Raw genomic sequence first — 13,177 nt, forward strand, 5'->3', positions numbered from 1 at the left:
ATCAAATCTGGTTTGCAAAAAGATCTTAGAGTCGAGCAACGCCATGAATAGCCATCAAGTGAAGCCCATGATCGTATATGACACATATATAATGTTCTATCAACTGGATCAGATACAAAATTGTGTTTTTTTTATCCTTTATATAAGTAGTTTATTATTAGATTTCCTATAAAAAAGTATCATAACATATTGATCTAAATATCATATCTCATATCTGTAATTTCGGTTCAAGTTAAATAATCTTATAAATTAATTAATAAAACTAATACACTTGTAATATCCCGAATTTTTATTTTCAAAACTTTAGAATTTTTATTAAATCAAAAATCCGAATTTTTTTATAGTATGGGTTGTGAAGACCGAGCATTTCTAACTTGAGCCCAAATTTGAATTGAGCCCAAGCCCACAAACTGAACGTTCAGAAATTTCGATGAAATAAAATGGAACTCTACGATATAAACTAATTATCCTAAATTAATTTATTGTTATCATTATTTGTTGTACTATTAGAAAGTAAATTGAAGAGATGTTTTATGACCCAACTAAATAATTAAATAAATTAAACCGGACCTAAAAATTAATTAACTGTGTCGAAACCACATGAATAATTGAAAAACCGAGCGAAAAACCCAAAAAAAAAAAAAAAAAAAAAAAAACCAAACGAAACGAGATCAAATCACTGAATCGGACCGAATCGGTTCGAATCGAACCGGACCGGCCCATTTCCTTTCTTTTCTTTTTTTCTTTCTTTTTCTTTTCTTTTCTTCCTTCTTCTTCTCCAGTAGCGTGACCTCCTCCTCCTCCTCCTCCTCCTCCCTCTTCTTCGATCTCCTTCCTCCGGCCACCGAATTTGGCAAATGAATACTCTAAAAACATCTACTCAATGCGAGGAAGAAGATTATAGCTTAGATTTGAACTGAAATTGTGTCTATTTCGAAGGGGAAGAGCTTGAAGTTTCGGACACCTTTTTCCGGCGATTCACGCCGTTTCAGGCAAGCCTAGGACACAAGGTGAGTACCAAATGATTCCTCTCTTCTTCCTCTTTAATTTGATGGCCTCCTCGTCGACTGAAATAGCCGGAATCGGAAAACCCAAAATGGGTATCACCGAACCTTTCCGATCAAATTCCGGCCAAATAGTTCGTACCCACCTTGATTTGAATACATATTAATGATCCTCTCATCGAAACGAATAAAATGATATATTGTTTGTTAATTTTGGTGAAGATTTGAATTTCCGGCCACCGTGCACGGTGGCGACGGCGGTGGTCCGGCGACCGGCCGGCGACACTCCGGCGAGGCACCAAAAGGCAGAATCTTCCTCTTCTCATGTAGGTTGTGGATCCGTCGTCTGATTTTCAATCGGTACACTCTAAAGCTTAATTCGCAATTTTTGAATAAATCCCGAATTAATTAATTAATGAACTTAATTAAGTATTTAAGTAAATTGAATTAAATATTGTTAAATATATTTTATGAACATTAAGTATAACTATAAGGTTGGTACAAAAAAATAAATGACGGATATGGCGGACGGGATTAGTGGATATGAATTTGCCCGATGGATGGGCTGTGTGTGTGGATTTGTGAAAATATGAAAAATTTGGATAGTCCAGTTTATAGAGAAAATGTTGCCGAATTTTTAATAAAACACTTAATGAAGAATTAAATTAGTTATATTCTTAAGAAGTAGTGACGACAAAAATTTGAAGTATTAAGAAATATTATACAATATTAGAATTATCATTATATAATATTTCTCACCGAATAATTAGAGATTTTATCTAAAGGTTATAAATTAGAATAGTTATTTATATAAAATGAGAGAACCTAAATATATATGCGTATATAACAAGTGAATTAAATGACCGGTAGCCAAAATAAATAAACGAATGTGAAATATAAGTTTTTGAATTAAAATTCTTATTTAGAATTTTCTTATTTATTTTAAAGGTTTATAAAATACAAAATGCGAGGACAAAAGCTGGAAGCATGTGGCTAAAAAGGCAGTCCTTTTAAAGGACAATAAAGAACTGTGAGTAGTGTTAGATAACTAGTATCATCCGCTTGCATTCATGCATTCACGGCTAAATGCTATCATGCATTAATTTGTTGAATTGCCATATTGTGCTGCACTATTTGTTGATATTAAATAAATTATGTGATTACTTGTGCTGTGTATATACTGTGCCTTGTTTGTGTGGAATTGGGATGAAGTGGGCCACCATGGGTTTGTGAGGACGGTCTGTGTGATATGGATCCTGAATATGATATGATATGAAATTTGACCGTCGGCCGGGAAAATGGGAGATCGGCGCCCCCCGTGTGCACCTGATGATATGGATTATATAGAACCACAGGATGGCCTCTTGTTGTTGCGCACCTGATAATCTAGATTTGATTGTAGCCCGCAGGGTGGCCTCCTGTTGTGAGCACTTGATGATCTAGATTGGATGGAGACCACCGAGTTGCCTCCTGTTGGTATGGAAAAGAAAAGAGAGAGAATGGAAAAACAATGAGAGGACTGGTCAGTGAGGATAAGACCAGTTGGCCGTATGGGGGATCGGCTCCCTGGTGCACATGTATGAGAGGGCGAGCCATGTGTGAGGACGGCTCGTTGGGGTTTCAGGTGGTGCCACTGACTAATTTCCACGTGATGTGATTATATGAAGGTGATGATACTTGTGATTGCTGTTGTATTGCCATTTGTGTGACAAACTGCATGATCATATAATTAAACAGTAACTAGATAAAAATATTTAGCATCTGTGTGATTGTGTGGGGTGAGAGGGTTATCTAACCCTACTCATTGAGTTTGGCGCTCACCCCTGCCTACTATTTTTTTTCAGGTAATAGAAAGGAAGAAAAGCCTTGTGGAGTTGAGACACTTATTGTAGAAGACTGTTAATGATAGAAATAACGATGTAAATACAAAGGTAGAGTTCCGCAATTGTATTCCAGTTGGGTTGTAATTAAATAATGAAAGTCCATTTTAAATATATGAACTGTATTTTGAATGCATATGCATAATAAGTTAATGGGCCCGAATCCATAAATATTTGTAGAATGTCGAATTGAAATAAGTTAGGCTTACTACGGGCTTCGGGGGCCTTAAGCCCACCCAGGTCCTAGTGCCGGTCCGGCCCACGAAAATGGGTCGTGACAAAGTTGGTATCAGAGCGTAAGTTGGGCCTTAGGAATCAATTGCGGAACATAGGAATTTAAATAGAGAACTCCTCTGTTGGGATCGGCCGTAACCAACAAAGGAGCTGTAGTCTGGATTGAATTCCATTTTAGTGCCGATGGACGCATCGTGCACGAAGATGGAAGGAAATCTGTATCAAACTTAGGATGAGAACTAAAGGTACATAAATAATAGGAAATTAAAATAGGTCTGGGTAACTGACATTTATAAACGAAATATTTTGAGTTTTCTAAACCCCCTCTGTAAAATGTTGAAGTAGAGGATCAGTTGGAAATTGGTGTAATGGCCTGATCACCCAGTACATCTTGATCCAACAAGAGACACTGCTTCAAAAATTATTTAAAATGGTTTAGAAAAAAATTTGGAGTTTTAAAGACAATAAGAAAGTGAGTTTATTTGAACTATGATTTGAGAAAAATGTTTTATTCTTTGCTTGTTGGAAATTGTTTTTATTGTGAAGTTGCAATTAATTGTTTGATTTTATTATTTTGTCGGCATGTCAAAAATTTATTTGATTTTAGAATTTAAGTTACTTATAATGATCGCATGTTTGATTAATTTTTATCATATTGTCTATCCCGAGGACTAAATTAGGCTTGCAAAAGTTAATATTGATAAAATAATAATAAATGGTATAGAATATGAATTAGAATGAACATTTCAATGAAGATAGAAATTAAATTCTAGAACTGTTACTGTTAGGGAATAAAAAGTGAAAATTGTAATTTACATTACATGAAGGGTTAAAAAAAAAAGAGGATCTAAGACAAATAAATTAAACCCTCAATTATTCAAGGCTAAACTCAAGGATGTAAAAAGAGAAAATTTGTAAATTACTTAAGTATAATATTAAGGAGAATAGAGACTTATTGGCATAATTAAAAAGAGTTAGACGTGAAAACAATAAGTTGTGTCTAAATACAATAAAAGGTATTTGATTGGTCAAATCTCGATATACAAAATTTAAATGGAGTAATTAAAGCAAAATAAAAGACAAAGGTAAATCAATTATGTGATTACATGTTAAAAACTTTCTTTGGAGAAATTAGTGTGAAGGGTAAAATTTGAGTGTTTTAATATAGAATTAAAAAGTGGTTAGTAAATAATTGGGCAAAAGTTTGAATTTAAAAATTTGATTAATATGGGAAATATTGACTAATGGTTAAGAAAAAAAAAAAAAGAAAAAAAAAAAATACAAACCATGAAATAATTATGAATCTATTGTAATAAAATGAGCAATTAGATTGAATCGATAATGGACTTATGGAACTAATGTGGAACTAAGGGCTAGTTGGTATAATAATAATAATAAATGAGGTGAAAATTCAGTTTGTAATAAATTTATTAGATATTATATAATTAAGATCCTAGCATATGTAGGATACTTAATGGGCTAGACTAAGTTCATGAATCTTTTATAATAAAAGGAATGTAGAAGATGATGAGTAACTTTAAATCACAAATGGGGAATGAATGGGGAAAGAATGCTGTAGGAAAACTTAATAATTAACGGAATTTGATATATCTTGACAGAGAGTTGTGCAGAAAAGACTAATATTATTTATTAATCTAAGTTAAGTATAAGAAAACTTATACAAAAATCTGCTTTAAAGAATTCAGTATAGAATTAGATCGAGGTGCTAAATAAAATCAAATAAAATAAAAGTTAATAAAATTTGGAAGAGGATAAAGGTCTAAGATAACTCATAATGATGAAATTAGAATAAGAAATCCAAGAAACAATGACCTTACGACGGAATTAAATTTTGTGTAGAATAACAGTTTCACGCCATAGATTCATGTACCCACCATTAAATTCTTTTACGGATAAGACTTAAATGAGGTTGGGTACACTAAGAAGATATGGAGGATAAAAGGAAGATTAAAATGAATAAAAAAAATAAAAAATAAAAAAAAAAATCTAAAGAACTTGTATAAAATTAGGGGGTGCTAAATAGTAGTAAAGTCAATGATGATAATATGGTCAATTAATCCACGATGAAATACTAGAATAAATAATTAGAAACAAATTGAGGAAGGAGTAAAATTCAGATGTAAGAAATATGCAAAAAAAAAAAATGAAAAAAAAAATGAAATGAAAAATGAATGATGCTAAAATAAATAACTAAATGAATAAAGATAAAATAATAATAATAATAATAATAATAATAATAATAATAATAATAATAATAGTAAGATAAATATAAATATAAATATAATTAATAAATCACTAATGAAAATAACTTTTGGAAAAATTTAAGGTGTGGACCAGTCTATTTGGGAGATTAAAAATAGCGAAAGGAATAGTAATGATGAAGATTAGAATATGCTTGGTTTAAGAGGATCAATTAGGGATGAAATATGTAACAATAGACTGAAACTAGATGATTTAAGGATTGTCCTTGTGGAGATAGACAATTTATTTTTATTAAATACCAAAAAGTTTTAGAAATACAATGAGTATTGATTTTCAAACTTCATGAAAATATTTTTATACCACGATTGAGATTGGTTTTGAAATGAATAAAAGTGGATACAAGAATTTCAAAGTTTTGTGTGAGTGACATGCCGATATTTTTTTTAAAAGTGGGAAGGAAAAATTATTTTGAAAGTTTTTAAATAGCCAGTTACCCATAAAATGGTCAAGCTAGTCGGTCGTTGTTAACTCATTAGTAGAATTTTGGATTAAATGATGAATCTAACAAATCAAATGGATGGAATATAATGTGTATTGAGAATATTAATAAAGGAGAATGTGGAAATTACTTACAAACTCTTAGTTAGTACACTCATTCGATGAAATTCACAGTATGAGACAGCTAGTGTTGTAGACTATTAATATAAATGAATTTATTGAAATAGAACCTAATATCTCGTTGATACTTAGAGATAGATACATTAAGAATTGAAATTTGAAGTATTATGCCTTTTAGATTATAATGAATTGTGACACATTAGAACTAGAGAGACGTGATATTTAAAATTTAAATTTTTGGATAGTTGCCAGATCATAAGACAATTATTCAACTCTAGGGGATGTTTGGAGTTCAATTGAAACATGTGACAATTTCTCCGAGCTCTTCGATAAATATTAAAATGTATAAATTGAAATCTTTATAGAAAAGAGAAGAAATAACCCAGTGAAGTGAATCGTAAGGTAATTGATAAAAAAAAAAATTTTGACGTGCCAACAAAAGGAGGAAAGACCTAAATTAAGTCGAGGTGTAGATGATAACACCAGATAGCCTTGTGCTAACCCGAGAAACTAGAGTGGATAAGGTTAAAGGAAGTTAGAAATAACTTGTTAGACTAAATAAGAAAAGTTGAGATAGATAAATTGATATTATATTTTAAAACTTGGATGGAAAAAATTAAACAATTAACTTATGTAATATAAAGATGAATTAGGGCCTTATTACTATTTCATAATTAAGGCAGAAATTGAAATTCTATATAGAAACGAATAAATTATTTAGTTGACGCGTAATTTAATAAAGGAAGTAGAATGATTAATGCTTATTTATTCGATGTAATATTTGACTGGTAAGGCAACATTAAGTCGAGACGTAAGAAATTTCATTGAAGACTTTATATGTTGATAGGTATGAGGTAAAAGGTAAATAGTAGGGGCAAGTAATAAAAGGTATTGGATGAAACATTGTTAATGAGATAAATGATGATTAATAATAGATGGAATAATTAAAAAGTACGCTTCGATATTCTTAGGATGAATTAGTAAGCAACATACGTGAAATAGACAATTGAAAAGCAAAAGATGTACTAGGGAAGTCAACTTCTAATGATATATGTTAAGATAAGGAATGAGATTAGACGTAGGGACGACGATTAAATAGAAAGTGTGGAGGTTTCTATAGAGTAAGATAACTAATAGTGCAGGAATGTCCATAGTAAATGAGCTATTTAAATAATTGCGCTAGTGTACGATAAAAGTATTTTAAGAAGAATAGAACTTGTATAAAAGAACTGAGAGTGAGCTCGAATAACCCTGTAGACAATGAAAATTTCAAGAAAATTTTTCTTAAAATCTTGGATTAAAGTAACAGTTTTTCGACTTTGATTAAGCAAAGATTTCGTCATAATATATGTTAAATAAATAAATCAAATTAAATTTCAAATTGTTTTACTTTTTGCAAATTATATATTTGGTTTTCATAAAGAAATGTGTAATAAAATTTAATTTGGGAAAAATATAAGTATTAAGCATTTTGTTGTAAAGCTCGGTTAATTGTAAGATTTTTATTTAAAGAAAGATTTTCTAGCAACTGTCCGATGATAGTTTGGAGGCTAAAGTAACAAAGCTTCCTATAAGTATCAGCTAGGTGGTATTGTCTAGCTTGAACGAAATTTTGGTTTAAATATGATTGGTGGTAGAAATACAAGCAAAATACCTCATTCACTTCATTTCCTCGATTTATATTTTTGCTCGCGAGCTGTCTCCTTGGTATTGGAAGCAATTTCATATAACTTTAAAATTTCCCATGCATCCATTCTTATTCTTTCCCACTAGATTCAATTCGAGGACGAATTGTCTTAAGGGGGGGAGATTGTAATATCCCGAATTTTTATTTTCAAAACTTTAGAATTTTTATTAAATCAAAAATCCGAATTTTTTTATAGTATGGGTTGTGAAGACCGAGCATTTCTAACTTGAGCCCAAATTTGAATTGAGCCCAAGCCCACAAACTGAACGTTCAGAAATTTCGATGAAATAAAATGGAACTCTACGATATAAACTAATTATCCTAAATTAATTTATTGTTATCATTATTTGTTGTACTATTAGAAAGTAAATTGAAGAGATGTTTTATGACCCAACTAAATAATTAAATAAATTAAACCGGACCTAAAAATTAATTAACTGTGTCGAAACCACATGAATAATTGAAAAACCGAGCGAAAAACCCAAAAAAAAAAAAAAAAAAAAAAACCAAACGAAACGAGATCAAATCACTGAATCGGACCGAATCGGTTCGAATCGAACCTGACCGGCCCATTTCCTTTCTTTTCTTTTTTTCTTTCTTTTTCTTTTCTTTTCTTCCTTCTTCTTCTCCAGTAGCGTGACCTCCTCCTCCTCCTCCTCCTCCTCCCTCTTCTTCGATCTCCTTCCTCCGGCCACCGAATTTGGCAAATGAATACTCTAAAAACATCTACTCAATGCGAGGAAGAAGATTATAGCTTAGATTTGAACTGAAATTGTGTCTATTTCGAAGGGGAAGAGCTTGAAGTTTCGGACACCTTTTTCCGGCGATTCACGCCGTTTCAGGCAAGCCTAGGACACAAGGTGAGTACCAAATGATTCCTCTCTTCTTCCTCTTTAATTTGATGGCCTCCTCGTCGACTGAAATAGCCGGAATCGGAAAACCCAAAATGGGTATCACCGAACCTTTCCGATCAAATTCCGGCCAAATAGTTCGTACCCACCTTGATTTGAATACATATTAATGATCCTCTCATCGAAACGAATAAAATGATATATTGTTTGTTAATTTTGGTGAAGATTTGAATTTCCGGCCACCGTGCACGGTGGCGACGGCGGTGGTCCGGCGACCGGCCGGCGACACTCCGGCGAGGCACCAAAAGGCAGAATCTTCCTCTTCTCATGTAGGTTGTGGATCCGTCGTCTGATTTTCAATCGGTACACTCTAAAGCTTAATTCGCAATTTTTGAATAAATCCCGAATTAATTAATTAATGAACTTAATTAAGTATTTAAGTAAATTGAATTAAATATTGTTAAATATATTTTATGAACATTAAGTATAACTATAAGGTTGGTACAAAAAAATAAATGACGGATATGGCGGACGGGATTAGTGGATATGAATTTGCCCGATGGATGGGCTGTGTGTGTGGATTTGTGAAAATATGAAAAATTTGGATAGTCCAGTTTATAGAGAAAATGTTGCCGAATTTTTAATAAAACACTTAATGAAGAATTAAATTAGTTATATTCTTAAGAAGTAGTGACGACAAAAATTTGAAGTATTAAGAAATATTATACAATATTAGAATTATCATTATATAATATTTCTCACCGAATAATTAGAGATTTTATCTAAAGGTTATAAATTAGAATAGTTATTTATATAAAATGAGAGAACCTAAATATATATGCGTATATAACAAGTGAATTAAATGACCGGTAGCCAAAATAAATAAACGAATGTGAAATATAAGTTTTTGAATTAAAATTCTTATTTAGAATTTTCTTATTTATTTTAAAGGTTTATAAAATACAAAATGCGAGGACAAAAGCTGGAAGCATGTGGCTAAAAAGGCAGTCCTTTTAAAGGACAATAAAGAACTGTGAGTAGTGTTAGATAACTAGTATCATCCGCTTGCATTCATGCATTCACGGCTAAATGCTATCATGCATTAATTTGTTGAATTGCCATATTGTGCTGCACTATTTGTTGATATTAAATAAATTATGTGATTACTTGTGCTGTGTATATACTGTGCCTTGTTTGTGTGGAATTGGGATGAAGTGGGCCACCATGGGTTTGTGAGGACGGTCTGTGTGATATGGATCCTGAATATGATATGATATGAAATTTGACCGTCGGCCGGGAAAATGGGAGATCGGCGCCCCCCGTGTGCACCTGATGATATGGATTATATAGAACCACAGGATGGCCTCTTGTTGTTGCGCACCTGATAATCTAGATTTGATTGTAGCCCGCAGGGTGGCCTCCTGTTGTGAGCACTTGATGATCTAGATTGGATGGAGACCACCGAGTTGCCTCCTGTTGGTATGGAAAAGAAAAGAGAGAGAATGGAAAAACAATGAGAGGACTGGTCAGTGAGGATAAGACCAGTTGGCCGTATGGGGGATCGGCTCCCTGGTGCACATGTATGAGAGGGCGAGCCATGTGTGAGGACGGCTCGTTGGGGTTTCAGGTGGTGCCACTGACTAATTTCCACGTGATGTGATTATATGAAGGTGATGATACTTGTGATTGCTGTTGTATTGCCATTTGTGTGACAAACTGCATGATCATATAATTAAACAGTAACTAGATAAAAATATTTAGCATCTGTGTGATTGTGTGGGGTGAGAGGGTTATCTAACCCTACTCATTGAGTTTGGCGCTCACCCCTGCCTACTATTTTTTTTCAGGTAATAGAAAGGAAGAAAAGCCTTGTGGAGTTGAGACACTTATTGTAGAAGACTGTTAATGATAGAAATAACGATGTAAATACAAAGGTAGAGTTCCGCAATTGTATTCCAGTTGGGTTGTAATTAAATAATGAAAGTCCATTTTAAATATATGAACTGTATTTTGAATGCATATGCATAATAAGTTAATGGGCCCGAATCCATAAATATTTGTAGAATGTCGAATTGAAATAAGTTAGGCTTACTACGGGCTTCGGGGGCCTTAAGCCCACCCAGGTCCTAGTGCCGGTCCGGCCCACGAAAATGGGTCGTGACAACACTATATAAAAATAATTAATATTTTTTTTAGTCATGTGTCTCTATGTTGAGCTCGAAATAATATTTTGATAAAACCTGTAAATCCAAAAGTTGTGACTCTGGACTTAATCTTATAATTTAGTCAAATTGCATCTAAAAATACAATTAAATTTGATTAATTTAACCTCCTCTTAGTATAAATAACTAACTAATTTTTCACATTAATATTCAAATCATCAATAATTTTTTTTTTTATAGAAAAAAATTTTTAAAAACCTAATTATTGCAATTCAAGATGAAAAATATATAAATAATGGGAAGAGACTTACATAAATTTGATATATGGATTCAACTGTACAAAAAAAGTAATCAATAATAATATTTTATTTAAATAATAGTATCCATGACCATACACGGAAATATTTTTTTTTTTAATTAATTTGGTGTATGAGACCTTCCATATAGCGGGTGGAGGCATGTCTTATCCTAAATCATGAGATAAACTAAGCAATATGACAGGCTCTATATCTTTAACAATGTGAAACACGAAATGATTAGAAAAGTCAAATTATTAATAATCTTTAATATAATTTATTAAGTAAAAATTAAAAACAGGAAGAAAAGAAATATTTTAGTAATTTTTTATTATTTCGAGGCATAAGGGTGTGGATAGATTGAGTCAAGACAGGAATTATATAATTTTCAATCCAAAATGAAAATATCGACATAAAAAATAAGTCTTATCACATTTTTTAAAATGGGATAGGAGGGAGATTCAGATAAAAAAAACTGAATGGGTTAGGTTGTAAATCAATTAGGATTTTCCTTAATCTTATTAATTTCATTTCACAGAAAAAAAATAAAATTACTATAGTCATTAATTACAACCAAACAAAATTCATGAATAGAAATTTAAGTCAAAAAAAAAAAAAGCCAAATAATTCAATTATGGATCCGCTATAAAGTCATAATTGAATGTAGAAGAATTACTAGTTGTTACTCTTTAGTTAATAAGAGCACCATGTATCATAAAACAAAATAATTTCAAAAATTAGTAAAATTTTATATATATCTTGTGCATTTTAACTCATCCTTGTGTTGATTATTGTTGCTTTAGGTTGATTTAAATTTTTTAATACTTACATTATCTAATCCCTAACATCATTTGAAAGATAAGTAATAATATCATTCGACATAATCAATAATTAGGTAATTAGGTTAATTACGATTAATATTTTCTTTTGTATAGATTAATATTCTTTTCGTTTAATAGAAAAAATTTATTTACAAAGATTATAGAAGAAAAATTTACATTGAAAATTTATTTTATTAATTATGCCTTTAAAATTTATTGGTACGGGCTCAGTCATAGTTGAAAAACTATTCTGTTTCAAAATAATATTCAAAATAATTAATATAGAATTAAAATTTGGGACAATTTTCAAGAACGGACACCAAAATTGCGTGGTCCCATGCACACCTTCAGAGGCATCTTAATTTTTTAAACTCAGAACTTGTTTTTCTTTTTGGTATATATGCTAAAGAAATAAAAAAAATTGAACCGTCCAACCACTTCAGACTTTTAAATTTAGCTTTTTTCGGATTTGCACAGGAGTCACGGTGCTGGAGATATATATATATATATAGAGGTTATATTGAATTTGTATTTTAATCATTTTTAATTAATTATATTTGCATTAGTTTCTGTTCAAACTTAAATAATTTTGTAAATTAATTATACAAAGCTATAATTAATTTTTGTTTACACATGTACAATGTATTTACAGTTTGAGCTGGAAATAATATTCAAATAAAATTTGCATTCCTAACCGTGATGATTGTAGATTTCAAACCTCCTCTATAAATTTTTCCTAAACGTGCAATTATATTCTGCTGACCTCACTGCCTATTAATGAAAATAACAAATGGTTTTATATTTTTTGATTTATATCACATTTTGAGTTAAGTTTAATCATGTTTGCACCGATTTATAGGGGAAAACGTTACCAACTGGGATTTCTCTATTTACAATGTTTGGACATTCAACCTCTTATTTAAGGGATTTTAGTTCTTTTCACTTAGATCAATTCTCGTTGGTCTAATATTTTTACATTAATATCAAATTTATATAGTTTTTAAATATAATTTTATTGAATAAAAAATTAGAAATAAGAAGAAAATAAATACCTAAAAATAATTATTTCTTTATAATGTAAGAGATACCTAATATAAGATAGTTTTAACATGGCCTGATACTTTCAAATTTTAAATTTGGCCTCGACACAAACACATAATTAAATAAGGTGTTTTGGCCTTTGAAAGAGCCAAGAGGCACGCTGGAGTCGAAGCATTTCCCCACATGTTTAGTTCCTAAATTGGCACGTAAGTCTCACAAAGCAAACTTAACGAATATAATAATAGTAATATAATTAAACTAATAATAGTAGCATTGCATTCTTCCCAGGACATGTTTGAACAAGATTTGAGACATTTTATCTGTAAATTTTATGATTATTTTCTTAAATATTCGTGAAAT

General features: G+C 31.2%; 1 long non-coding RNA gene across 1 annotated transcript; it reads left to right on the forward strand.

The window, feature by feature from the left end:
* Nucleotides 1-288: 288 nt before the first annotated feature.
* Nucleotides 289-10,516, forward strand: LOC149498556 (uncharacterized). Its single transcript, XR_016319526.1, has 7 exons — nucleotides 289-1,010; nucleotides 1,227-1,364; nucleotides 1,953-2,034; nucleotides 2,849-8,506; nucleotides 8,723-8,860; nucleotides 9,449-9,530; nucleotides 10,345-10,516. It is a non-coding gene; the product is annotated as an uncharacterized LOC149498556 (long non-coding RNA).
* The last annotated feature ends 2,661 nt before the right edge of the window (nucleotides 10,517-13,177 follow it).

The sequence above is a fragment of the Jatropha curcas genome, chromosome 2, assembly GCF_041381405.1.
Source record: "Jatropha curcas cultivar XTBG-Jc1 chromosome 2, XTBG_Jcur_1.0, whole genome shotgun sequence".
Taxonomy (NCBI): domain Eukaryota; kingdom Viridiplantae; phylum Streptophyta; class Magnoliopsida; order Malpighiales; family Euphorbiaceae; genus Jatropha; species Jatropha curcas.